General features: G+C 39.0%; 1 protein-coding gene and 1 non-coding gene across 3 annotated transcripts in view; both read left to right on the top strand.

The window, feature by feature from the left end:
- The window catches only part of LOC126248308 (sarcosine dehydrogenase, mitochondrial), a 245,949-nt gene that overhangs the window by 10,620 nt on the left and 208,579 nt on the right, over positions 1-26,750 (top strand). The gene's annotated exons all lie outside the window — the stretch shown is intronic.
- On the top strand, positions 16,269-16,343 carry Trnat-ugu (transfer RNA threonine (anticodon UGU)). The gene has a single exon. It is a non-coding gene; the product is annotated as a tRNA-Thr (tRNA).

Here is a 26,750-nt window from a genome sequence, read left to right as displayed (position 1 = left end):
AGAACTGATCAGTATCGGCTGACAGTATATTATTCACTGTTACACAGCCATATCAGCTATGGCTTATTTCTGTGGGGTCACTCTACAGGTTGCAAGAGACTTCTACTACTGCAAAAAAGCAATAAGGATGATAACATCAATAATAAAATTGAACCACTGCAAACCCACCATCACATGTCTTGGAATGATGATGATTTTCAGTCAATAGGTCTTCACCTGTTCTCATGTATGTGAAAGAAAACCATGAAACAGTCACCAACAGAAGTGACTTCCACAATTATAACATGCACAGTAAGAAAGACATAGACATCCCATGCTGTCAACTCTCTATAACATGGGACAGTTTTACGACAGTAGCTATTAAAATGGTCAACCATCTACGTATTTGATGTGTTGGTGAATGTGCCAACACCTTGTAGATAGAGGAGGCCGAAATGCACTCTATCTAACGCAGACGGGCGTGAATTCTGGAACATGATAAGTAGTGAATTCTAATAAGAAAAGTATGCAGCTCCTCTAATACTTAACTTTTATTTATCCTTGTTGTGAATACAGCATTCTTGATGAGACATTTCCTACGATAACTATCAAACTATGTAAGGCTAATGGTGCCTTGCTAAGTCGTAGCCATTAACTTAGCTGAAGGCTATTCTGTCTCTCGGCAAATGAGAGCAAAGGCTTCGTCCGTATAGGCGCTAGCAACGTCGTCGTACAACTGGGCGAGTTCTCGTACGTCTCTCGAGACCTGCCTTGTGGTGGCGCTAGGTCTGCGATCCTGACAGTGGCGACACGCGGGTCCGACATGTACTAATGGACCGCGGCCGATTTAAGCTACCACCTAGCAAGTGTGGTGTCTGGCTGTGACACCACAGTATTAAAATGCATTCCTTGGACTTGGTGAAATTTCAAGGAAAAATGTCACAAAATCTATGCCAAAAACCACTGTACAATTTAAATAATTTATTTGATAGTGAAGCAGCAAACTGGACTCCCTAAAGAATGCACTGCCACATGAAATGGAGTGCACATGTACTTGTTAAAAATTTCTCACTCTATATGTCATTAAGTGTTATGCTATACTTCTGCTAATTTGTTCTGTTTTATTATGCATACTTATGCTAATCTGTTTTTGTATTATAATGCCTGTGTAATACTAATCTTCTAAACCTGGTGCAATGTATTCAGTCTTGCCTGGTGAACAATGTAGTAAAATGTGTTAAGAAAAGATGTAGAAGAAGCCAAAAAGAAAAGCAATGATCGGTTCATTGAACCTGCAAGGCAGCTTGGGACCTGATCAATGAACTCAGGAAGAAAACCACTTCTCCCTTAAGCTTGTCTAGTCCAGATGACTTTAATAGTTATATTACTGAAATTGTGGAAAACACCGTAGTGTACTTGGTAACATGTTTTTTCCAGTTTATGTTTTTATCAGTATGCGCATCTAAGAACTTAAAATTTTCTACCTCATTTATTATTTTTTATTTGTTTACTACATTAATAGAATATGAGATACCTTTGACAGTACAAAACAAGATGAGCTGTGTTTTTTTGAAGTTTTAAGTCAGCTCATATGTGCAAAAACTGTCAGTAATTTTCACAATAACATTATTCACTATTTTCTCTGTTGGTGATTCTTGGCTTGGCTTTACAACAATGCCTGTCTCATCAGCAAACATAATTAATTGTGCCTCATAATTCAAATAAAATGGCAGATCAGTAACATAAAGCAAGAACACACACCACACACATGCCTGTTAGCCTCAGAACCTTGATGATTCTACTAAATTCCTTATATTTACCGCTTGGCCTGTCTGAAAAAGCTGAGTCAATACCTCACCACAACACATGAGATGTTGACCTCATAAGAACAGGAATTTTTCAAACACAGATCCTGCGTATAGGATTTCACAGTATGAATAATTAAACTATGACAGATTACTGCAAAATAATCATTCTTTATTATTAAATAATGTCAATTTTGTTACCATTCCCTACCCTGTGTTAATAGTCCTTGACTTTGTAGCATGAATTTTTAATATGTATGCTTTAATTGACTTTTTAAATGTTTGGAGCTTAGTTGTCTCTTTAATCTCCTTGTAGAAAATGCTGTTTTGTGTTTTTTGTTCATTTAATCATGCTAAATGTAAGTTTAGTCTGGCTCTTGTTCCATTACCATGAACGCTGCCATTTGTGAGATAATTACTGATGTTTGTTTTGATATGCAGAACAGATTGGTAGATGAACTGACAAGGTGCAGTTAGAAACCCCAAATGTATAAAGAGATCTTTGTAGGAGTTCAGTTATTATTTTTAGTTATTATTCTAACAAACGTTTTCTGTAATTTGAAGACAGTGTCCATGTTCTGTGTATGGAACCCCAAAAATGATTCCATAACTAAAGATGGAGTGCATATAGGAACAGTATGTAACTATAAGACATTGTTTGTTACATACTAATGACACAATTCAAAGGGCATAGCATCTACATCTACATGTACTTCTACACTCTCCAAACCACCAAGCGGTAGTGTACTTGTGTGTTCATTCCTCTTTAAGTGACAGTCAATATTAACTCCTAAAAATTTTGTGTTTGCTGTGCAATCTATGGCATTTTCATCCATGTTTCATCTGACAGATTTATTTTCCATCTATAAGCAGAAATTCATGCTGTATGTTGTCTTAATGTTCAGTATAAGTTTATTGCATGATGACTAATTGTAAACATCCTTTAGGGTTTCATTTGCTTTTTCTGCTACAAGTTGTGGTGTTTTATCTTTGATTTCAGTGTTTCTGACATCAGCAAATATAATTTATCCCCATGTGTAACACTGTCTGGAAAGTCACTGATGTATATGAAAAACAATATAGACCCTAATATGACACCCTTAGGGACTCCTATATTAATGTACTTGGAAAAATGTTTCACTAAGAATTTTTTATTTACTTGAAGCCTGTGATGCCTCTGCTCTTTGTGCCCCATTTTTCAAATATGAACTGTTCCAGTCACTGACAGTTCCTCTTGTTCAAAATGATTCTAGTTATTTGGTAGAATTTTATGGCCAGCTGTATCAAAGGCTTTTGATAGATCTAAAAATACACCTGTGGCATATTCATCCTTGTCTATTGCATCATGTGCCACTTTTGTAAGCTCTGCTGTTGCTGGTTCAGTATTTCTGCTACTATGGAAACCAAACTGTGCTCGACTATGGAGTTTGTATATATATTTAAGTAATTCATTAGCCTGACTTTTGCAATGGATTCTACTATTTATAGAGTGACAACACTAGAAAAATGGGCCTGTAGTTTTTTATACCCTTTGCATTACCTTTCTTAAGTAGAGCCACAACTCTTTTTCAGGTATTCCGAAAAGTTACCTGACCTGAAAAAATCGTTTATTACACCACTTAGTGGGGGCTTGTATACTGCCAATGCATTCCTTAAATGCTATGGCACTTCATTTGTACTTGCTAATGTCTTATCTTTTAATCTTTGTACTGTTTTGCTGACTCCATAATTTGTGGTGGGTAACAGCATATTTGTATCTGTGGAATAATTTTTTACTGGAACAATATTCGATTTTGGGAACTTTTGCTGTAGTTCCTCTGCTGTATTTGAAAAGTATTCACATAATTTGCTAGATTCTGTGGATCATTTGCCAAACTACATTTGTCTTTCATCTGTAAGTTACTATGGTTCTGTTTCTATTTTCCTGTTTATTTTTGGCAACCTACCAGATACTTTGTTTTTACTTTCAGCATTTTGCTTTGTCATTTGCTGAATTTTTTGCTTCAAGCAACACCTCCACGCAAATCTTTTTGGCTTTGATTGTAGTTGGGAACTCAGGGGAATTTTCTGTATTCTTTTTCTTAAATAAGTACTAAACCAGACATGTGATGAACTAAGTGTTCCATAAAAATTTAACTTCTCTAATAGAATATTCTGGCTGACACAATCAAATGTTACTATTATTCCTTATGCCCTCTAGAGGAAGCACACAAGTTTTGTCCATGATGGTGATAAAGTCTTTCACTGATGATGAAGAAGCTAAATGCACCCATTTAAAAGAGGGAATCCTGGTCTGAAAATGACTGTATCCAAAGTTATGAAGTCAAACACATTAGAGGATTACCCTGTCACTGTAATAGAAGAATCTATAAATCAAATTTCACATAATGTAATAAAATTATTTAGCATGTATATTGTTGCTGACATTGTAGGGAATTCAAACCAGACCAACATGCAGCTATATAACAGAGGGAATGTGGCAGGAAACTCCTCTAACATTCTGTATTGGAGTATGTTTACATGAACAAGATCAATATAGATCTTAAGGTCTGTCAAAATGCAGTCTGAGTTTATATACTGAATGGTATAGTTGATAAGCCATAGTGAATTGACATTATAGTCAGTTACAGAATTAGCTGATAGGATTTTCATGTACAGACAAGCAAATGGAAACAGTAGGGAAGCTGACAGATTGTACTGGGCCATTACCAGCATGAGAGAGAGATCTGATGCACATCATGTTCCTTTGGTTAACTGCAACAAGGCAAGTGGAACCCAAATACAATGAACAAGGAAGACAACGAACTGTACAGCCTTCCAGTCTGGAAGAAGCACACCTTGTTTAATTGCATGAGGAACTTTCAATCAAGACTTAATTGATTGAACACCTGTGTTTCCTGAAGTGGAAAAGAAGAGCTAGTCCTGTTCATGACCAGGTTATTCACCTGATTTGACCTAATTTGATTTCATGTTGCTGGATAGTGTGAAAAGTCGTATGTGCAGGACACAAGCTAAGACTGAAGAGAATCTCATGACAAGACTTCTCAGTGACTGTAATATTGTTTGAACAACTTTAAAGTTGTGTAAATGTGTGTGATAGAAGTTTGTATCACAGTGTCATCAATGTATAACAGCTAGAGATATGCCACTTTAAGCAACTGGGATAAATTGTTGTCTATTTTGATTTTTACAATCACCCACAAACCAACGATAAATTTGAAATTTTCACATTTTCACTTATAACTTTTTAATCAGTCATTTCCAGGCTCACTTATCTGACAATGATACATTTTTGATTCTCACTTTTTCCAGAAAGTTGATGGAAACAAACATTCTATTCTAGTGGAATTTAGGCCTTTTCTCACATATTTTTTTGAGTATGTATTGAACAAGAAATGTTACTATGACCACACCATACTATGTGTTCATGCTTGCTCTAGCAGACAATCTTGTGCTTTATCAGGTGACATGTCACTAGGCAAAAACCTGCTTGTGAAATATATGTATCCAAGGCCAAGTTTTCTCTGCCATGTGGCTCTTTGCCACAGTGCATGGGGTTTTTCGCTAAAGCATGCTACAAGAAGTGTCCCCAACTCCTGACACTTCCCATGCCAACACCAAGCTGGCCACTCAATGAGTGAAGCAGTTTAATGTTCCTTTGATGTTAATTTTATGTTCAAGATACTTCATTATCAGAACTTAGCAGCTGTCAGATAGGCCCACAGCCCATCAAGGCATCAATTGGGGGGGGGGGGGGGGTTGGTTTTATGTGTCTATAAAGCAAACAACATTGCAGGCTCCTGTGATGTCTACAGAGAACTAATACATGAGACTGATTCCATTCTTGTCTCACATCCTGAGCATGAAGTGTCTGCTTTATGGGCCCCATTAAACTATAGCAAGTGCGGCAAAATCCAACCTCTTTTTGTGAACTATATACACACCACTGTAGCAGCATATTTGTGGCTGTTCAAAACTGAAATCCCCAGCTTTAATAGATTAGCTTCACCTACAGTGCCTCCATGTTCATTTCTTCGTATGTGCATATTTCCTTGATAACCATGTTAGACTTTCCCCATTTACCATATTTCAAGAGCATTAAAAATGTTTCTAAAGTTGTTTTAAAATATCTGAGTGCACCCTTCATATGTACTCATAACATCTACATGTGTAATGGGGTTTACTGAACTGATTCAATAAGAGTTTTTGTTCATAGACCTTTTTGTGAAAACTACCCTTGTAATGCAATTAATTGTGCCTGTTTATTTTCCAATAAAGGAACTGTTTAGTATTTGGACATTTTTGTAACACTATTCTCATGCTTTACCAATCTGTTTTACCCTCCATGCCTAGCAAACCATGGTATCTGTCTGTTGTGTATGGTGAGGAACACAATTCCCACTCTATTTCATACACTGATCATCCAGAACATTATGACACCTACTAATAGCCAGTAGGTCCACTTTTGGCACAGATAACAGTGGCAATGCATTGTGGCATGGAAGCAATGAGGCCTTGGTAGGTCACTGGAGGGAGTTGGCACCATATCTACACACACAAGTCACCTTATTCCTGTAAATTATGTGGAGGGGGCAATTAGTCCTGAAGCCACTTTCAGTCACATCCCAGATGTGTTCGATCAGATTCAGATGTGACAAGCTGGGAGGCCAACACATCAACTGGAACCTGCCACTGTGTTCCTCGAACCATTCTTAATCTTGTGACACGGTGCATTATCTTGCTGAAAAATGCCACTGCCATTGGGAAACATGATTGTCATGAAGGGGTGTACATGGTCTGCAGCCATTGTGCAATAATCCTTGACCATGGATGCCCACATAAATGTTGCCCAGAGCATAATGGAGTTGTCACCAGCTTATCTCCATCTCACAGTACAGATGTCAGGGGGCTGTTCCCCAGAAAGATGATGTATTCACATTCTCCCATCAGCATGATGAAGAAGGTGTCAGGATTTATCAGACCATGCAACACTCTGCCACTGCACCAACATCCTGTACTAAAGGTCATGTGGCAATTTCAGTTATAGTTGCCGATGTTGTGGTGTTAACATTGGCAAATACATGGTTTGTTGGCTGTGGGGCCATCAGTTGGAGTATTTGGTGCAATGTGTGTTCATAAACACTTGAACTATGCCCAGCATTAATGTCCAATGTTAGTTCTGCCACAGTTCACCTTTTGTCATGTTTTATCAGTCTGCACAGCCTACAATGTCCAACCTCTCTAATGAAGGGTGGCCGCCCAGCCTCACAACACCTGGATGTGGTTTCACCTCAGTTTTGCAGTGTGCTGCAGACACTCAGCACAGCACTCCTTGAACACCTGACAGGCATGTAGTTTCTGAAATGCTTGAGTCAAGCCTCTGAGCCATCACAATCTGCCCTCAGTCAAACTCAGACAGATTGTGCAACTTCCCCATTCTACATATGGACAGCACACACATTGATACTACATGCACCACACGTGTGTCTGACTAGCAGTCATCCCTCACCAGGTGAAGTTGGTATGGCCTGGGTGGGTTTATACTGATAGCAGGTCAATGGTAATAATGTTCTGACTGATCAGTGTAGATGGAGCTATCAGTATAATGGATAGCTCACAGAACATTAAAACTTTTCCTCATATAAAGTACTTGTCCTGTCAGTCTATACATTTCCATACTTGCCTGTATGAGCAAATTGTGACTTGTTACTTAAAGTGCAAAACAACTAATGGAAAGAATTGGTTGATGATAGTAGTTTCAGCTAATCAACATGAATCCATTAGAAGTAGAGAAAAGAGAAGTAGTTATCAAGTAGAGCAACATTTTTTAAAAAATCACAATAAAAAGATAATATTACAAATGCATCCCTTTTCTACATTAACAAAGTTCTATAAGGATGCATAGGGACTATCAAGCAAATGAACTGCTACAGTGTGTATAATCCATTTTTTCAACCAGGAAACTTGGTAACTACCCCTTGACAGTGGAATTCTAGCACAAGTTTTGGTAATGCAAGGAAATCATGATCTGTGACATAATTTATTTAGAACTTTGGCATGCTGAAATGATTAACAGCTAAGAAACATATTAACATCCTTTTCACTTATCTTTGTGTATGTACTGCTAGGCTGATATCCTGAGACAATTTTGTAACCAAAATTCATGAGATACCTCGCATTACCATGCTGTAAACTTCCTTAATACATTAAAACTAAGTTCTAAATTCAATTTAATAGCAGTTTGATAAACTGATACAAATATCAAATGATTGTCAAAATAGCAATGTTATGTGGGAAGTTCACAAATTTCGCTTATATTAATAATAAAAGAAATAGATTCCTTACGTGAGTCAATGAATATCACGAACTTCAGTGAATAATGCAATCTAAATAGCTTAATATATTTTTTGATTTGCTTATTACATGTAATAAAATAAATAAGTTAAACACTATGGATGTTCAAGCAATTAACAAGTTTGGAGAACAGAAGAAAAAAAATCTCATTTATTGTGAAAGGGTGTGCAAATGGATGCCATGTAGAGTGCTTTGTGATATACTTTGCCACTGGGCTAATGAATCCAGCAGAAAGCTACCAGCAGCTTCATACAGATATGAATAATACAGATATCTGAAAGCAGACATATTGAAGTTATATCTATCATGACAGTAAAACTGCAGCTGAATACCATTATCAGCCATAATTTCATTTATTAATATTGCAAGATGAATTTTGAGGCCTCATACCTCATTCTCAGGTAAATTTTGTGTACATAATTTTGGTTGTTTTCAATCTAGGTAATGTTACTTTATCGTTTTGAAAGGTCTTGCAGTTTTTCACTACTGGGCACATAATAACATGACTGCAGATTCCCACTCTCTTAGTACCTCTGGACAAATATTAATCAGAACCACAGTGGTCTCTTCATAATTTTCACTGTATGATAACAACATTGCCACCAAAGGCATTACAGAGTAACACAATCCATTGTTTGTCACACTGAAATTTCACTGCACACCTCAGTACCATGTACAAAAAAGAAATGATTGGAAAACTTAGGTATTAAAATGTTATTTGTTCTCAAAAACCAGGTCATTTACCATTTTCACTTCCCCAGATTTCATTGCCACTGCTCTGCAAAAAATATGGATATATTTGTGTTTCCAGTGATATGTGGTAGTGTAAATTCACAATAGAGACAGATCACTGATTGAAATAAAACCAGAAAATAAATTATCAGTGGTATGAGCTACCCTGGGACACTCAGATGTTGGTGACTGCAATTTATGAAGCAGTACCCAAGTCATTTTTACTGTTTCAGATGACAGCCTGTGCATCAGTCTAGTTGCAAATAACATTGCAAATGTGCAAGTGAATCACTTCAATGGAAAACTTTGCACCATTATTATGTTTCAGTAATAGAAGCTAGATGTGTTAATAACAAGAACAATGATCATGGAAAGAGTAAATGTGTTTCCTTAATCACTCTATACCAGGTACATAAGTATAGAAATCAGTCAGATAGTTTTCTTGCAAAGTCAATGTACTTGATTTAACAACATTGTCTGCTCTGTGGTAGAGTATATTTTGGAAATTACAGCTTGGTGAATGCAGCTTTCAGTCCTGCCATTAGGTAATTGAGGTAGGAGAAGGGATATATTGTGGGGAAGGTAACAATAGAGTGATGTTTGACACCAACTGTGCACATTAATTGCCATAATTTGCCTAGTCAACAGCCTGTGTTAACATCTACTATCCAGATACGGTCTACTATGGCATGTTACATCATATTTTTCTCATACCAGAGAAACAAACCTTTAAACATTTAATTGGATAGCTCATAGACAAGTGGAGGTGCTGTTCCTTCAAACCATCTGTTACTGAGATCAATACTTTAAAGCTGAAGCATTGAGATATCGACAGGCACACATAAAAAAGACAGAAAACTTGTTAGCTTCCAGTGTAAATCCCTCTTTCTCAAGCTAGATTACACACACACACACACACACACACACACACACACACACACATGCCTGTGCCATTAAATTATGCTGAGGGTGAGGTGGGGGTTGTGTCAGGTGTGGTGGGTAGGATGAGAGAGAAATGAGAGGCAGAATGAAGGGTTGGGAGGGGGGGGGCTGAAGGTAGATAGCAGTGTGGAGATAGGCAGCTAGTTTGCTGGCTAGGAACGTGGGAGGTAGCGGTGGCTGATGCATGGGCTAGGCATGTGATACACAGGTGAGGGAGTCTGTGGAGAGCAGTACTCAACAAAAGTGATGTGAAGAGGTGAATTGGGAGGAGATAGGGCAGAGGAAGGGGAAGTTTTCAGGTGGAGAGTGTGAGGACAGTCAGTTAATGGAGATTGAGGTCAGGATGGTTCCAGGATCAAAGGATGTGTTGTAAAGATAACTCCCAATTGTGTAGTTCAGAAAAGCTGGTGGTGGATAGAAGGATCCATATGGCCTGGTTCATGAAGCAGCCACTGAAATTGAACATGTTGTACTCAGCTGCATGTTGTGCAACTGGGTGGCCTATTTTGTTCTTGGCCACTGTTTGGCAGAGGCCATTCATTCTGGTGGACACCTGGTTGGTTGTCATACTCAAATAAAAAGCTGAGCAGTGGTTGTAATAGAGCTGGTATATAACATGGCTGCTTTCACAGGTGGTTCAGCCTGCAATGGGGTTGGATAAGCCTGTGACAGGACTGGAGTAGAAGATGCTGGTTCCATCTGGATTCTTGCCTCCACCACCACCTATCCAGAACTATGCAGATGGTAGCTATCCTTACAAAACATCCTTCCATCCCATATCCATCCTTGTCTCAATCACCATTATCTGACTGTCCCCACCACCTCCACCCAGCAGCTTCCCCTTCCTCTGTCCCATCACTTCCTCGCAATTCACCTCTTCATGTCACCTTCATCATGCACTGCTCCCCTCCAGCTCAGGCACCTGTGCATCACATGCCTAGCCTGTGCATCTGCCATCCCTCCCTCCAACATTCCTAGCCAGCAAACGTGTGTGTGTGTGTGTGTGTGTGTGTGTGTGTGTGTGTGTGTGTGTGTGTGCGTGTGTGTGTGTGTGTGTGTGTGTGTACTCTAGCTCAAAAAAGGATTTATTCTGAAGGCTAGCAAGTTTTCTGTTTTATTTGTGTGTGCCTGTCGATGACTTAATGCTTCTGTTTTTCTGTGAGTGGTCTCCTTTCTTGGTTGGTTGGTTGTTTGGGGAAGGACACCAGACAGCGTGGTCATCGGTCTCATCGGATTAGGGAAGGATGGGGAAGGAAGTCGGCCGTGCCCTTTCAGAGGAACCATCCCGGCATTTGCCTGGAGTGATTTAGGGAAATCACGGAAAACCTAAATCAGGATGGCCGGACGCGGGATTGAACCGTCGTCCTTCCGAATGCGAGTCCAGTGTCTAACCACTGCGCCACCTCGCTCGGTCTCTCCTTTCTTCTTTGTTGTGTTGGCTACTGTGGGAGTCAGCGCAACACAAACAAGGAAGGAGAGAAGTTGTGATGGCCTGTGACGGGAATCCAAAATGATCTGTACATAAACTTTCAAATTAATAGAACTCTTCATTTCTAAAAAGGAAAGAAACATAACTTAACTTCTGTTGTGAGGTGGCTTCCTATGATTCCTGTGTCTCCTACTTGCTCTCTACAACTACTCACAGAATGCAGGCTAAGTATCACATCCTATTACTCAGTAATGATGATCTTGAAGTCTGTGACCAAACTAGTCCCAACCAGCAATGGGCAGCTGGTTATGTCAGCAATGACAGGGAGGCCTTAACTCTATATTTTTGGAGGTGTGACACTGCCCATTCTTTCCGTTGGCATGCAGGTGAGTGCCTTCTCAATGCCATTTTGTAGCACTGCACTGGTCAGTGAGCAGCCAGTGTTTTAGGACTGCACACTCTTAAAGTATTTACATTCTACCATAACTCTCCTATTATAATGTTACTGCAATTAATGTTATGAAAATAGTAAATGGTGAACTGGAATAGACAGAAACTTTTACTCAGACAGTTATTTTACTTAAAGTACCCAAGTTCATTGTATCACTCTTCAGTCACCTGAAGGTTAGGTCACCAAATATGATGCTTAAAATGCCAAAAATTTGGGCATACCAATGTGGGGTGAAAAGAGCAGGCACCGTGTAGCAGATGTTAATTTGGAAGGCCATGAAGGTGTACTCAATGTATGGCTACATTCATGTGTGTCAATAGCTCCCAACAACATTCTATACAGAACAGAATGCTTAGTATTCATAGAGGAGAAAAAAATACAGGAAATCAAGATCAGGAAACATATTTATGCCTACACCTACACATATACTTTGCAATCCACTGTGAAACATAAGGCAGAGAGTACACTCCACTGTATTACTTATTTCTGCTTCTGCTCATACCTTTTACACATGGAGCACAGGAGGAATAATTTCTTAAATACTTCTGTGTGCACTGTATTGAGTCTATCCATGCTCCTTACATGAGTTGTGGTATATGCCTAGATTCCTCACATGAAACTTGTCCCTGAATTTTTGTAAGTAGTGTTTTGCAGCATAGTTAGTTCCTATTTTCTAATGTTTGTCATTTCAGGTTTTTCAGCGTTTCTGTGACGCTTTTCCATGGTTCAAACAATTCTGTGAGCATCTGTGTTCCTCTTCTTTGTAGTTGTTGATGTTATTGTTGTGGTCTTCAGTCCAAAGACTGGTTTGATGTGGCTCTCCACACTAGTCTATCATTTGCAAGTCTCTTCATCTCTGAATAACTACTGCAACCTACGTTCATTTGAATTTGCTTATTGCATTCATGCTTAGGTTTGCCTACACAACTTTCACCTCTCGCACTTCCCTCCATGCTGACGTAACTATTCCTTGACACCCCAGAATGTGTCCTATTAAATGATCTCTTCTTTTAGACAATTAATGCCATAAAGTTCTTATTTCTTCAATTCAATTCAGTACCCCCAATTAGTTATTTGTTTACTCATCAGATCTTCAGTATTCTTCTGTAGCATCACATTTCAAAGGCTTCTATTCTCTTCTCTTTTTGTCTGAATTGCTTATTGTTCACATCTCATTTCCATACATGGTTCCACTACAGAGAAATACATTTTGAAAAGACTTCTTGACACTGAAATTATATTAGATATTAACAAATTGCTCATTTTTCAGAAATGCCTTTCTTATAATTGCTAATCTGCATTATATATCATCTCTACTTTGACCATCATCTGTTATTTTTTCACGTTTAAACATTCTTGGTATATATTTTTTCTACAATTTCAGTTGTGGTCACACTTCATACTTGTAAAACACACTGTTAACCTATGGACATTTAAGACATAAACGGTTGTTGGAGTGATAGATGCCGGTTTGGAAGACCACAGGGCCTGGTCAACTACATGCTAACTCCTGTAACTTCCCTGCTACAGCAATTAATGGTGCGAGCGCATTCCATTGGAAGGTCAATTCCCTCTCTCACTTCCTCCAAAGAAAGAGAAGTGGGGTTGTACAACTGTTAAAAGCAGTTGATAATCGGTAGCGCCAATGATTCTCTAGCTCTTCCTATTCTTTCGCGTCCTATGGTGTTGAAAGTGTTCAGACATAAATCAGGATACATATTTTAGTGTGTCACAGGTTTTTGGTACACATTATGTATTCATTATTGTTTTAGCAGGATACGTATTTTAGTGTGTCACAGGTTTTTGGTACACATTATGTATTCATTATTGTTTTAGCAAACAGCTATATTTTTTAAATGATTTTAAATTAGTTTCTGCTGAAGTTTGGTTACTGAAGCAATATGGCCTAATTAGCGGGCTCCTCAAAAGATACAAACATATCAGACTGTAAATGTGTGCTGCAAATTCTGTGGAAACATCCATTTGGGGGATTTAGTTTTGATGGGACAAGTGACGAGATCAAACAGGGACGAGCTACACCAAATCTTCCACATTTAAATACAGTAACTAAAAATTATCGGGGAGGAGAGAGGGAAAAGAAAGGGAAGAAGGAAAAGGAGATTCAGTTACTCACAACCCAGGTTATGAAGCAACAGGGAAAGGAAAATAGGGAGGGTAGCAAGGATGGAGGCATGGTTGTCAGAGGGAAGCCAAAGATATTCTATGACTTAGAGTAGAATATCTTTGGCTTCCCTCTGACAACCATGCCTCCATCCTTGCTACCCTCCCTATTTTCCTTTCCCTGTTGCTTCATAACCTGGGTTGTGAGTAACTGAATCTCCTTTCCCTTCTTCCCTTTCTTTTCCCTCTCTCCTCCCCGATGAAGGAACATTTGTTCCGAAAGCTAGGATCTTAAAATTTCAGTTCTGTTTTATGTGTATCTATCGGCTGTACTGAGCTGAGGTAAGTACTGGCCAGCCCCTCTATCTCTTTGTTAGTATTTGTTTCACATCTTATATGAGATTTTCCATTAATAATTTAACTAAAAATTATGTGAGACATTTTCAATAATATTGGTACCCTCCTTATAATCTGTTATGTGGCTGTAATGAGACACAAAAATTGTGCTGTTGGCCATGTGTTTTCTTTTTTCCGGTGTGTTATGGGTAAAAAAAAAAAGACATGAGTGACATGAACAGTTTCAACAATTTAACGAAATGGCATGAAAGTTGTAAGGATCATATTACATCTATATGGAGTGTCATTAAATTAACCGACCTCCTGGGACGAGGTCGCACACGCGCGCTTTTGCTGTGACTCTCGACCCGAGGGTAAGTCGGTACTAATTCTGCCAATATTTGCCCAGCAAGTGGAGCAGAGGTGGTAGCGTAAAGTCCCTGTTCACCAGACTTTACGCTAATGTCCTCGTTTAAATACCGAATCTCTCTGCATTGTTTCATGATGTGAGGGTTTGTGACACAGTCGATGGCGATCCGTCCGTCAGATGGGGACGTTATCATCGGCGGTCACTCTTGTGCTATTCGTGAGCAATAGGCTATAAAACAGCACCAGGTTTCACCCTCTCCCTGCTCTAATCATCATCATCATCATCATCATACAACTATGCTGCACACTCACACACAATACATACTGGTAGCATTGAAAACGTTGTAATGGAACATGCTGCAAATAAACAAACAAACACATCAAATTTGGCAGTACAAGGATAGATTTTTGTTTGAACAATGCCTTGATATTAAACGTTCAGAAGCATAATGAACAAGTGAAGAAAAATAGACACATTATGAACTGTTTAACTGATATCACATGGTTCCTAGTTGCACAAGAACTACGTTTCAGAGGACACGAAGGTACAGAGGGCAGTGATAATCGGGGCGATTATGTTGAACTGTTACACTTAATGGCACAAAAACATGAACATTCATCAACTCACTTACTGACGTCAACTGTTTTTCAAGGTATGTTAGATGACAAACAGAATGACCTCATCGAACCCATTGCTGAAGCCATTTTAACCATTCCTGCATCCAGTGCTTCTGTTAAATGATCATTTTCTTCGTTGAATAGAATCAAAACATATCTTCAAAATGCACAGTCACAAACCAGTCTTTCTCACCTTGCTTTGTTGTCCATTGCAAAATGATTGCTTAAGTCCGTGAAACAACAACTCTCATTCTATGCAGCGGTGGCTGTTGTGTAAGAGCACAAGAGGATGTAAACACCCAAACCTTTGACACCTTCTGGATTTATTGGTTATTTTTATTGGACTGATGTTAGACGCAATGTACATGCGGTAATCCGAAACGCGTGCCATTAAATCTACATTGCTATTCGTCTAGACTCCATAATACTTGGCGTCAGGGTTGCAAGGACACCTTCAGTTGTGTATGTCTTAAGGAGATTTTGTACATGCGCATGCGCAACTGGCATGACGTAATTGCGTTACGAGCCTAATACATAAGATTTGATATAAAATGTGCCCAGTCAACGGTGTGGACTGCTAGTCCTTACCACTCAACTACAACTTTACGTCAGAGCCACCAGGTGATAGCACACTGCAGCAGATTTTCATCCCCATTCACTTGCCATAAATCCCACTATACGGTAGCACACTCCTTGGATATGCCAATTCACTCACTATATAGTGAAATTAGATCAGACATCAGTATATGTTGTAGTTATGCTGATAGAAAAACCTATTTTGAGGGACTCTGAATGATACATAGTACCGTAAAGCGGGGTGACTTTGAACATTTTAAAATAATTTTTGTAAATTAAACAGAATCTCCTGAAAATATTGACATGAAACTTTTTGGGAATTTGCAAGAGGTGTTGTTGAATATGATAAAGCATATTATACATTTTTATCACCCACGCCTAGTTTATTTTTTTTTTAATTTCGCGCTGTTCAGTTTCACCCCACAGGTCAGGGTCACTTTGAACATGGAAACATCTAATAGGCGCACTACGAATGTAGTGTTGTGGACATGTTGGGAATGTGGATCTCACTGGGAGCGTGCAAGGGATAAGTCCCTGCAGACGCACTATCCTCTGTGCCCGCGGTGGCTCAGATGGATAGAGCGTCTGCCATGTAAGCAGGAGATCCCGGGTTCGAGTCCCGGTCGGGGCACACATTTTCAACATGTCCCCAACGAAGTGTATCAACGCCTGCTTGCAGCTAGGGTGTTCATTAAATTATCATTTCTACATTTGCCTATTCTGTGGGAGTCATGTCAATTACTGTTAAATGACACCCTTATCATATGAAACAGCATGGTATTTTGTATATAAATAGAGTTTTCAAAGTGACCTATTTAGAAAAATTTGGGTGTTTTTTATGAGTTTTCTTTAATTGCCTGAAACTGTTCATATGATTACAGCTTAATGTTGCTAATAATGGAAATGGCCGCTGAGCTAGTTGTGAAATAAGAAAATTATTTAAAAACAGATCTTTTCAAAACAGTCTGTATGACTCTGATAAAAGAAATGAAAAAAATTACCACATTTTAAAGAATTACATCTGTAAACACTGTACAGGAAAGGAAGTTGACATGGAAGAGTGTCCACTCCAGCAGATCTCATAGACATTAAATTTAAACTCAAAATGAAGCCTTCCCCTTCTGTCTACCTTAGAATCAGGTAGAATCCTACAAATGTCATCTTTATCAGAATCTGACACATTGTGAACATTAGGCCATACCAAAAAACTTCATCTGATTTCACATTGGAATTCCATTTCCTCAGAAGTGTAATTTCATTATCAGTGATAACAAGACCAACAATATTTTACACTTTTCTTTGACAGACACTTCACTAAAACACATTTTCCATGGAGCTGACGTGTCAAAGAATAGGGAAGGCGCTGTTCAGAGGCACCCTTTGAAAGACAAGCCTTCATATTTGTAACTATATGTGACGGTAGTATCTGTTCCCGAAAGAACAGTTACCGTGGATGACCATGCAGCTTTGCCATATGGCTTCCCGGCCATTGACCTTGTGCGAACGCACACGCTATGCCCGAACTCGTACGGGACTTGGTAGATTAATCTGCCACGAGTAATGAGTATGATGTGCAAACATTTATTAGGCGCACTACGAATGTAGTGGTGTGGACATGTTGGGAATGTGGATCTCACGGGGAGCATGCAAGGGATAAGTCCCTGCAGACGCACTATCCTCTGTGCCCGCAGTGGCTCATATCATCTGAAAGTATCGATTTTTAGCAATATTTAAAGACTCTGGCCTTAGTTCTATATATCCACACTAGAGTGCAGGGCTGGCTGGCCTCTGTAATAAATAAACTGAGCGAAAGGATCAACAACGAACTTCAACGGATGTCATGTGACGTCCGCTACGACCAAATACAACGAACAAGAACGACCAAAAAAAAAAAAAAAAATGGATAGGGCGTCTGCCATGTAAGCAGGAGATCCCGGGTTCGAGTCCCGGTCGGGGCACACAATTTTCAACATGTCCCCAATGAAGTACATCAACGCCTGTTTGCAGCTAGGGTGTCCATTTAATTATCATTTCCTTCATATTTTTTTATGTCACCAAAGAATAAATTTAACATTTTATGCTTTCTGTAAATGTTCATTCAAGAGTTAACCTTGTTCATAAAAACTCGTATCAAATTCTAAACTAAAAATGCTTCTAATAATAGGTAAATGTTTTTGCGGTTATGGAGGAACGTACATTTCCAAAAAACTATTTTTTTTTCTGACGTTGGCATACAATGTTATTTCGTACCGACTGTCATATCATCTGAAAGTATCGATTTTTAGCAATATTTAAAGACTCTGGCCTTAGTTCTATATATCCACACTAGAGTGCAGCATTTATTTTAAAAAGACGCTAAATTGCTGCTGTTGTTGTTAAGCGACAGTCATACAGTATCTTTTAAAGAAACTCACCGCCATTTGACTGATTTATTGTTTATTTAAGTACAACCCAGGTTTCAGCCTCTTATGTCATTTTCAAGTATTTGATTTTATGCCTGTAATGTATATTGCAGGACACTTAATACGTTGTCGAGCCAACTTTGAACTTGACAACATGTTAAGTATCCCACAATATATATTAAAGACATAAAATCAAATACTTGAAAACGGCATTGACTGCCGAAACTTGGGTTGTACTTAAATAAAAAGTAAAACAGTCAAACGGCGGTGTTTGCCTTAAAAGAAACATCATCGTCGATTGTGAGGCAATAGCATTTATGCATGCTTCTGACATCTGTTGATCCTATGGTGAGTCAGTCTCATCTATGCTGTAGGCCCACATTGTGTATATGAACATTCACGAAAAGCTGGTTTCTCTGATATTCATTTAAATGTGGAATCGACGACAGTGTACTTTTGGCCTTTATGGTTTTCAGCGCCTCATTTACATTCTAGTCAAGTGATCATGTTGATAGAAAATACTACTTGAATTTAATCATTTCGAGAAATGGCAGCTTGTGTTTGGAGTTGGTTGGTCACGTGTGCAGTGCTAGTATGAACTCTGTTGAATCTGTTTTAAGTTCTAACAGAAACGTAAATTACCAGGAAAAGTTAGGCGCAAAAGAACAAGGGCCTCCCAGAACAGATCCGTTGACTGAGAAAGTGACGAAATCAAGTAAGCATCACTACAAGCGAACATTTAACAAAGAAGTTATAATAAGCGCAAATTGTTGTGTGGGTGCAACGTTAGAACGTCTGATTTTCAGCCCAGAAGTTAATTCGTTAACTAATACATGTGTTAGGGATCTTGCACGTTTGTCTGAAAAGAAGAACGCACGAAACCTCCCACTTACACAAAGATGCAAACGGAGAGTAGCGAAAGCTTAAATATTATTTCGTTCTTGCCCTAAACTGTACTTAATGATGTACAAAACAACAAAATTACACAAAAACGATTATTTCTTTTTTTTAGACAAGTTCAGCATATTATTATTATTATTATTATTACTGTTATTATTGCTATTGGTAGTGGATAGTTGTTACACAGCAGATGCTATTCATTTCACACTCTCATAATTATCTGAACCTAAAAATTTGTGACCACTCAGAATATGTATTCAGGAGCCGCGATTGATTCTATGACTCTGTGATTGAAGTTTTCGGCAAGAAATATTGCAGAATTGACCTCAAATACAAATAAAACTCAATCATCCTTATTTATGCAGATACTATAACAGGTATTTTCCCAGTATCTGGTAGCACTCAGTAGGCCTAATCTTTAATAAGTTGGACCTTGTACTATAACAGACGGCATATGACATTACTCGGTTTAATACTAGGGCGTGATGCGACACAATGGCGGATAATCGAAAACAATAATATAATAACAATCACAGTAATATCAATAATAACCTAATAATAATAACAGCAACAATTCTGTTACCGGTACTTGGATAATCGTAAACAACAACTTAATAACAATGACAATAATCATAATAATAATCACAACTATAATAATGTTAGTTTTAACAATTTTTAAATGCAATTACATTTGCGAATACCAACCATCGCCATTGCCTTATAAACTGTTTTTAATACACTATTCATTTTTTCCAACTGCTCTTCCAAGTTTTTTGCTGACTCTGCCAGAGTTACAATAACACTGGCAAACCTCATAGTTTTTTACTTCATCACCCTGAATTTGAAATCCCTTAGCAAATTTCTCCTTGGTGTCCTTTACTGCTTCCTCAATTTACAGATGAAATAACCTCGTAGATGGGCTACAACAGTGTCTCAGTCGCTTTCCGTCCTCTGTTTCCCTTCCACATCCTTTAATTCTTGTTAAAAATACATAGGTAAGTCAAAGTGTAAAAAAAATTCTTTCAAAAAAGGAATTTCATGTTAAATGAAGTCAGCCTTAAAAAGGCTTTGGTGGATGAATAACTTTTACATTGTCACACCACTGGTAAAATCACGTATCCTTTTCTTGGGGCCACTTCCAAAATTTCATGGTCGGTGTCATACAGTCCACTATCACTCCCTCCTCTGCCACAGAAACCATCAACCCTGGGAATCAGAGTCCGTTCCAATGAACAACAACAAATTTGTTCTTCTCTACAGGTTCATTCATGTCTTCATTGCTTCCTTTTGGGTCTTCAACATTTGCAGTTGGGAAGCTTGTACTGGGTCTTGAATCGTCTAAGCTGATTGGTTTATGTGGTTCATTGACACTGAAAGAGTCTTCATCGCTGCTGGAAAAAACCAGGTCGCTGGACAAGAAGACACTAAGCTGAAATTGTCATCATCATCATCTGTTGATGAAAGGCTTGCCGCTCTTTTACCCCTTCTTTTCTTTTTGTTTCCATCTAATATATTTTTTTCTAGTTTCTTCTTTTCCTTTTCCATTTTTTCTGGTTTATTAAAGGTTCTTTTTCTCGTCTGTTTTATTCTGCTGTTTTTGTTGGTACTGTAGGATTTCAATTGAAGATATACTTTTCCCTGCAGGGACTTCCAATTTTTGACGTTTTGTTGTTTGCGGCTGAACAACTTCTTGTCTCTTTTCCTTAAGATGTTCGATAAACGTTTTTCCTATTAAATCAAGGTTAACAGAAGCGTTGTATGATGGCAATCGCTTGACAATCTCTTCTTTGCTGATCGGGTGGATTCCAGCCTTTTTAAATCCAGCCAAAAAATTATCCTGTACATTCGACTCTATACTGTCTAAAGCCTTTTTTAACAATCTTGGGAAAATGTCCTTCGATAGTGTGGATGCAGCTTTGCCACTGTCTGGTTGTTTCCACTTTGTAATAACTTGTCTCCATTGCATTTTGAGAGTCCTAAAGTAAGCTAAATCAAGTGGCTGTGATAAATGCGAAGAGTTCGGAGGCAAACAGACAGAGTGGATGTTGTTCTCTTCACAGCGATTAAGTACATTCACACTTATATGTGAACTGAGATTGTCACCGATTTTTGCGTTCTAGCTTTCTTAAAACAGAAAGTAGATGAGTTGAAAACCAATCCTCAAAAGTTGCATCATCAATCCATCCTTGTTTTTCCCTGTTATACGTGCCCCTTCAGGGCCATTTTCAGTCCATGTACTCCATAAATGCTCTCCTTTATATATAACATAAGGAGGCAACGAGTCACCATTGGCATTACCACAGCACATGACACTTATGTTAGATTTGGTGGAATTCAATATCCATTGTGGGTCACTTTTTTCTTTCCAGGATCACCTGACATATAAGTTTTGACGTAGTGATAACTTTTATCTGGCGTTACATCATTGACCGCCACTTACAGATTCTCATTGTACTCTGTTATTATTTTTTCGTCAATCAGAGATCGATTTCGTTCGATGTTAGACGAAAACTTGACTGTCAACTGAGGGTGTATCCTTAAGAATGTCTTAACCCAGTCACAACCTGGAACATTGTTACAAAAACATTGTACATTCTTTCCTTGTCTAGTTAGGTAGGATTTTACAACATATCTCAAATCAAGCTCATCTAGTGCGAAACCAAATTCACACATTTTGTCGATATGACTAGCAAAAGCTAATTCTTCTTGTTGCGAAAATACTTTATGGTGGCCTGGGGAACGTGAAAATGCATTCTAGAACTTGTTTTTCAGGGTATTCGGAAATGTTCAGCAGCCTGCCTTTGTGTCACTTCACCAGGAAGATGTGTGTAGTTGTAGGGCGTCTTGAACAAGCTGAAACCAAACACATGCAATAGAAATATATTCACTACCGGTACTTTTTTGCAAGCTATTTGTAGAACTTTCCCGCTAAAGATAACGGGTTTATAAAAGTACAACCTACTTTGGCCAAAAAAAAAAAAAAAAAAAAAAAAAAGCTGGGCCATAGTAGGTCGTACTTTACAGGTTACCAGAACTGATTTAAAGATATATGCAAATGGGAAGACACGTTGTGTTTCACAGAGTTCTAACTACAGTACGACATAAACAAATAAAAAGAGTTCTAAAAAACATACTTACATTACAAGTTCCTGAAGAAATGCGTCGTCTGCAGGAAGAAGTTTTTAAGGTTAAAATTCCACGTGTTTACACTAGATACACAAGCACAACGTGTTTAATTTTATTTTGCTTTTGGCCAAAGAAGGACACTAGGGCCAAAGTAGCCCGTGTTTATGGTACTTTATACCGTCTACCTTCACAATTTCAAAGAGAGTATTCCAGCCAACATTGTCAAAAGTTTTCTCTAAATCTACAAATGCTATATATCTGAGTTTACTTTTCTTCAGCCTATCTTCTAAGACAAATTGTTGGTTGAGTATTGCCTCACATGTTCCTGCATTTCTTCATAACCCAAACTGATCTTCCCCAAGGTCAGCTTCTATCATTTTTTCCATTCATTTGTAAATAATTCGTGTCAGTATTTTAAGATCCTGTTCTACTGAACTGATGGTTCAGTAATATTCACATATGTCAGCACCTTCTTGTTGTTGTTATTGTTGTTGTTGTGGTCTTCAGTCCAAAGACAGGTTTGATGCAACTCTCCATGTAACTCTATCCTGCACAAGCTTCTCTGTCTCCAAGTAACTACTGCAACCTACATTCTTTTTGAATGTGCTTACTGTTATCTCTTCTTGGTCTCCCTCTACGACTTTTACTCCAACACTTCCCTCCAGTACTAAATTGGTGATCCTTTGATATCTCAGGATGTGTCCTACCAGCCGATCCCTTCTTCTAGTCAGGTTTTACACAAATTTCTTTGCTCCACAATGCTATTCAGTACCTTCTCGTTATTTATATGATATACCCATCTAATCTTCAGCATTCTGCTGTAGGAACACATTTCAAAAGCTTCTATTCTCTTCTTGCCTACACTGTTTGTCGTCCGTGTTTCATTTCTATACATGGCTACACTCCACGCAAATATTTTCAAAAAAGACTTTCTGACAATTGAATCTATACATGACGTTAACGACTGTTTTTTTCTTCAGAATCGCTTTTCTTGCCATTGTCATGCTACGTTTTATTTTCCCTCTATTTCGGCCATCGTCGTTTGCTCTGCTGTCCAAACAGCAAAACTCATCTACCACTTTAAGTGTGTCGTTTCCTGTTCTCATTTCCTCAGCATCACCTGATTTAATTCGACTACATTCCATTATCCTCGTTTTGCTCTTGTTGGTTTTCATCTCATATCAACCTTTCAAGACACTGTCCATTCCGTTCAACTGCTCTTCCAAGTCCTCTACTGTCTCTTACAGAATTATAATGTTATCTGAAAACCTCAAAGTTCTTTTTCCTTCTCCTTGAACTTTAATTCTTACTCCACATTTTTCTTCTGTTTCCTTTATTGCTTGCTCAGTGTACAGACTGAATAACACTGCTTCCCTTTCATGCCCCTCGACTCATAACTACTAGCTGGTTTCTGCACAAGTTGTAAATAGCCTTTCACTTCCTGCATTTTACTCACGCTATCCTCGGGGTTTCAAAGAGAGTATTCCAGTTAACATTGTGAAAACCTTTCTGTAAGTCTACAAATGCTATAAACGTAGGTTTGCCTTTCCTTAACCTATCTTCTAAGAGAAGTCAAAGGATCAGTATTACCTTGCGTGTTCTGACATTTCTCGGGAATCCAAACTGGTCTTTCCCCAGATTGGCTTCTACCAGCTTTTCCATTCTTCTGTGAGGGATTTGTGTTACTGTTTTGTTGCATGATAGTTCGATAACATTCACACCTGTTGGCACCTGCTTTCTTTGAAACCAGAATTACTATGTTCTTCTTGAAGTCTGGGAGTATTTCGCGTCTCTCATACATTTTATTCAGCAGATGGAAAAGTTTTGTCATGTCTAGCTCTTCCAAGGCTATCAGTAGTTCTAACAGAATGTTGTCTACTCCTGGGGGCCTTCTTTCGACTTAGGTCTCCCAGTGCTCTATCAAATTTTTCACGCAGTAGTATATCTTTTATCTTCATCTACATCGTCTTCCATTTCTATAATATTGCCCTCAAGAACATCTCCCGTGTATAGACGTTCTATATAGTCCTTTCACTTTTCAGCTCTCCCTTCTTTGTTTAGCACTGGTTTTCCATCTGAGCTCTTGATGTTCGTACAGCTGCGTCTTTTGTCTCTGAAGAACTCTTTAATGCCGGCCGTTGTGGCCAAGCGGTTCTAGGCGCTTCAGTCTGGAGCCGCGCGACCGCTACGGCCGCAGGTTCGAATCCTGCCTCGGGCATGGATGTGTGTGATGTCCTTAGGTTAGTTAGGTTTAACTAGTTCGAAGTTCTAGGGGACTGATGACCTCAGATGTTAAGTCCCATAGTGCTCAGAGCCTTTTGAACTCTTTAATTTTAGTGTAGTCAGTATCTATCTTTCCCCTAGTGACATATGATTCTAAATCCACAATTTGTTCTCTAGCCATTCCAGATTAGCCATTTTGCACTTCCTGTCAATTTCATTCTTTAGACGTTTGTTTTCCTTTTCGCCTGCTTCATTTACTGCTTTTTTATATTTTCTCGTTTCATCAATTAAATTCAACATTTCTTGTGTTACCCAAGGATTTCTGCTAGGCTTCGTCTTCTTATCTATTTGATCCTCTTCTGCCATCACTAATTCATATCTGAAAGCTACCCATTCTTCTACTGTATTCCTTTCTCCTGTTCTAGCGAACTGTTGTATAATGCTCCCTCTGGAACTCTCAACAACCTCTGGTTCTATCACTTTATGGAGGTCCCATCTCTTTAACTTCCTACATTTTTGCAATTTCTTCAGTCTTAATCTACAGTTCATAACAAATAAATTGTGGTCAGAGTCCACATCTGCCTCTGGAAATATCTTACAATTTAAAATCTGGTTCCGTAATCTCTGTCTTGCTTGGGGAGCGTTGTGAAGCACAGGCACTGCTGCCTAAAGGAGAGGAGACAGTCAGTGATGGTCAACTACACCAAGATATGACCGCTACACTGTGCAACAGGCAAGACCGCACCCACACCAAACAGCGGGTGCAATTTCGAGCACATTTAACAAAACATTTAACAGTTACGCAATCTCACCCTCCACATTAGGACAGTGACTGCATAGTGATGGTGCCTTTGTCCAGTGACCAGTACGTTGTGTTCTGTTGACACACAGACATTGGTGGCACTGTTCGCGGTGGTGCTAAGAGCATAGGGACTGGACCAACAATGGGACGGGTCGTATGCTCTTCTTGGAGGAGAGCAGATTCAGACTGAGTAGCGGTACCGAATGTACACTCATATGGTGAGAAGTGGGAACATGTATGCAGCTGGGAACAGTGTCGAATATTGTCGTTTTGCTTATCCAGGTGTTAGTGTGTGGGGAGGCATAATGTTGCATGTGTGTAATGACCTCCAAATCTTTGAACATGGTACACTCGCCAGTCAACGTCGTTGTGCAACTGTACTCCTCCCTCATATTAATTTTTTCAGAGGTTCATTCGGTCCTGAGTTCCTTTTTATGATTGACAATGCATGACTGCATCGAAAGTGGAGGTGGAGGAGCTCTTGGAGTGGGAGGATATTAATCGAATCGCCTGGCCTGTCTATTCCTACAACTTAAATCCAATTGAGTACATGTGGAATGCATTGAGGAGACGCGTTGCAGTACGTGCACCAACGACCATCCAGCAGTTGTCATCCATTCTGTTGAAGGAATGGAACGTTCTGCCACAAGAATTCCTTACCAACCTTGCAGCCATTTTTCCACACAAGTGACTTATCAGTTGGCACCCTCCCCTTTCCTCCATTTCCCCTCACACACTTTAACCTGTGTCAGTTTTCGCTATTAGTTGTGAAACACACTGTACACAAATCTTGCACTTGGGTGCCCCTAGAGCCCCTCTCAGCTTGGTGCCACAAGCAGCTGCTACTAATTGTGATACGTCCTTTGTACAAATCTTACGGCCCTATCTTATGTCCACACACAGCTGGACGTGTCGTGGCTGTGCTTGGCAGGTCGGTCGACCAAATGGACAGGCTGTGAAGGGTGCCTTGTGCCTTAAACTGGCGCTGCTTGTGGCCAGCAGGAGTTGTCTGTGGTAATCACATACCCTATTAAGAACCATGTACCACTTTCTTTAACGTCCAGGGGCCATAATCAGTCACTGTAACTTCACTGTAATTAGTAATATATGAATAAAAGTATCATTTCTTTTCGTCTCATTATATATTTCTCTCAGTTACCTTCTTTACTATACTGTAGCAGTTCTTTATATGTATGTTCCAAGTTTCATCAAACTTTGTTATTTGGCAACGACACGTCATGTGGAAGTTACTCTCGTCCTTCAATTTTGCACACCAGTCTACATCTAAACAACCACTCTACATGCCACCATGTGTCATCTAGCAGAGCGTACTTTATTCTATGCATAAGCTCAAATGCCCCTAATTTTGATGTTGTGGTCCTTAAGTCTTGTAGGTACTAGAAAGTGGCGTCATTCCGAGGCTCCGCAATGTAAAACGTCCATATTGTAATACAATGCACGGGTGCTGGAGCTTACGAAACAGTCTTCTATCGAATCATTTAGATAATCAGTTTCTCTGTTTCGTCCTTTAATCCGACATGGTAATGGTCCCATGTGGGCGAACAGTACTCAAAAATCTGTCGCA

The sequence above is a fragment of the Schistocerca nitens genome, chromosome 3 (assembly GCF_023898315.1).
Source record: "Schistocerca nitens isolate TAMUIC-IGC-003100 chromosome 3, iqSchNite1.1, whole genome shotgun sequence".
Classification (NCBI taxonomy): Eukaryota; Metazoa; Arthropoda; class Insecta; order Orthoptera; family Acrididae; genus Schistocerca; species Schistocerca nitens.
Note: the sequence above shows the minus strand (reverse complement) of the source record. Positions and strands in the feature narration are given on the sequence as shown.